Raw genomic sequence first — 2,911 nt, 5'->3', positions numbered from 1 at the left:
GGAGTGTCACTCTCCGCCTCTTCATGCACCAGAGAGTTTCCCGAGGAAGACAAGGCGTTCGAAATATCGCATGGAGGGATGAAAAGCAAGCAAAGATATAATTTATATGACAGAGGCAGGTAAGCGGAAGCTGAACAAGTAAGATCTTGATACTTACAATTCGGCCAGGGGCTTCACCATGGAGGCTCTCCTCGGGCTGTGTTCGGACTCCGAGTCTAAACTGATCGAGAGGGTTATCTTCCCCTTCTTCAGCGTCGCCCCTCCAGGTTTTCAGAGGCTGTCCTCTTCTTCTTCCTCGTTTTGCGAGGGGAGTCACTCTCCACCTCCTCCTCCTCCTCTTCGTCCTCGTCTCTCTCATGAGAGGAGACGACCTCGGTCTCTCCGGACATAGCTTCCAAAGGACCTCTGCAGCGGGGCCCGCCCTTGGGATCCTTGCCCTTCTTCTCTGGCGCCTGGTAGGGCTCTAGCACCAACAGCTCCATCAGCTGTGGAGTGGCTGTGTCTTCGGGCAACAGAGCCGGACTCTTGATCTGCTCCGCTTTCTTTGTCCAGCCCTAGAAACAAGTGAGCTGATAAGATTCATACTAATCAAAAATACAGACCAGACATATCTTCGGAAAGTTGATACTTACCGGAGTGGTCGGATCCTCGACGTCGAGCCCGACATCTTCGGTCTCCATAGGCCAACTCTTCTGGGCCTTGAAAATCAACTTCCACATTCCTTCGTGCATTGTGCCGAAGAAGCGCGTCAAGGTTGGCGGCTCCTCCAGATTGAACTCCCACATGGGGGAGGCCCGGCGTTGGCTGGGGAGGATGCGGCGGAAGAGCATGATCCGCACCACATAGGTGAGACCAACATTTTTGCCCAGCACGTTCGTGATGCGCATCTGCAACATCTGCACCTCCGTCTGGGACCCCCAGTCGAGGCCCTTTGTTGTTCATGAAGTGAGCCTCGTGGGGGTCTGGATCTGAATCTAGAATTGCCGCCCAGTTGGCGCGGTGTGGCTCGGTGATGTAGAACCACTCCTGCTGCCAGACCTTGACGGTCTCGATGAACTCCCAATTGGGGCATGTGGCGTGGGGAAGCTTTCTTATCATGGACACACCGTAGTCTGCATGCTTCCCATCGACCACCTTCGGCTTCACATTGAAGATCTTGAGCCATAGGCCGAAGTGTGGTGGGATGCGGAGTAGAGCCTCGCACATGTCGACGAATGCCAAGATGTGGAGGAAAGAACTTGGGGCTATATCATGGAAATCTAGCCTGTAGTAGAACATGAGTCCCTGGACGAAGGGATGGAGTGGAAATCCTAGACCTTTAAGAAAATGGGGGAGGAAAATGACCCTTTCGCTGGGCTCCGGAGTGGGGATGATTTGACCCTTGTCGGGGAGTCTGTGTGCAATGTCTGCGGCCAGGTACCCCACGCTCCGGAGATTCTTCACCTCTTTCTCCGTCACAGAGGAGGCCTCCCACTTTCCCTTGGAACCGGATCCGGCCATGACTGGAGGAGGTGGTGGCGGTGGGAAAGACGAAAGCTTTTTTTCGGGCGCTGGAGCTTAGGAGATTGGAAGCCAGAGGCTGGAGAAAGGCGTGGGAAGGAAAGGAGGAATCTGTTGCCCTCTTATAGGCGGTACAAATGCCAACCGTCCCTCCAATTAAGCCTTGAAACTTTCCTATTATCAATGTGAGTGTGCACCGTAATCGGTTGGGTTACCCAAATCTCATTGATGAGCAATCCTGTAATAAGTGGGCGCGATCTCTGTTTCGATAGGACGGGCGAAGGGGGCTCGACCTCGAAACATGAAACGAGGAGTGTGAAAACGGTTCAAAACACTGAAGCGTCAATTCTGACGCTTCGCCAGAAAAAAGTTGTCAGTAAAGACACTATTCCTTTTCTTATATCCTGCCTTCGCGGCTAAGGGTTGTGTTAATTATGCAAAGCCGTATACAGTTCTTTTGTGAGGAAAGGTGGTTGTATATTATTCAAGGAGAGGAACCCGCCTCGCAATGCCGAAGACAACCTGCGCGTCGAACACGTCATCATTGAAGAGTGGTTCAGGGGCTACTGAGGGAATCCTGGACTAAGGGGTCCTCGGGTGTCCGGTCTATTCGATGTGGGCCGGACTGATGGGCTATCAAGATAAAAGGAAGAAGACCACCTCCCGTGTCCGGTTGGAACTCCCATGTGTGTGAACGGCAAGTTTGGGTGTCCGGATGTACTATTTCCTTTCTGTTGAACCGACTTTGTACAACCCTAGGCCCCTCCGGTATCTATATAAAACAGAGGGTTTAGATCGGAGGGAGGATCATACATTGATAGGCTAGCCAAGTTAGGGTTTAGCCATTACGATCTTGAGGTAGATCAACTCTTGTAACCCCTATACCCATCAAATATAATCAAGCAGGAGTAGGGTATTACGTCCTTTAAGAGGGGCCCAACCTGGGTAAACATTGTGTCCCTTTGATCATTGTTACCATCGATCCTCAGACATACAGCATGGGCCCCCCTACCCGAGATCCGCCGGTTTTGACACCGACACCTGGGCAGCGCTTTTCTCCCAAGAAGACCTCCACTCCACACTCCTTGCAGCCTGCATGCCGCCCAGCATCGTCGGCCATGGGTGGCGTGGACCACCAACCGCGCCACCGGGCGATCTTCGAGCTATGCCGCGGCAACGGCGCTACACACCCACCAGAAGTAGTTGAACACACGAGCCACGCTCATTGTGGCGCGAGAGCTGCTGCAATGCAGGCTAGCGAAAGGCAGCCACGACTCCCTACTGGAGCGGGTCGCCGTGCTGCTTGATGCCGCCGGCAAGGGCGCAACACCTTTCTACACCTTGCCTATGTCACAAGTGCTGCCGGAGGCACGTGCCTGCCCCCGCTACACCCGCGCGCCCTTCCGCGGGG

Source organism: Triticum dicoccoides, chromosome 2B (genome assembly GCF_002162155.2).
Source record: "Triticum dicoccoides isolate Atlit2015 ecotype Zavitan chromosome 2B, WEW_v2.0, whole genome shotgun sequence".
NCBI classification, from domain to species: domain Eukaryota; kingdom Viridiplantae; phylum Streptophyta; class Magnoliopsida; order Poales; family Poaceae; genus Triticum; species Triticum dicoccoides.
Note: the sequence above shows the minus strand (reverse complement) of the source record.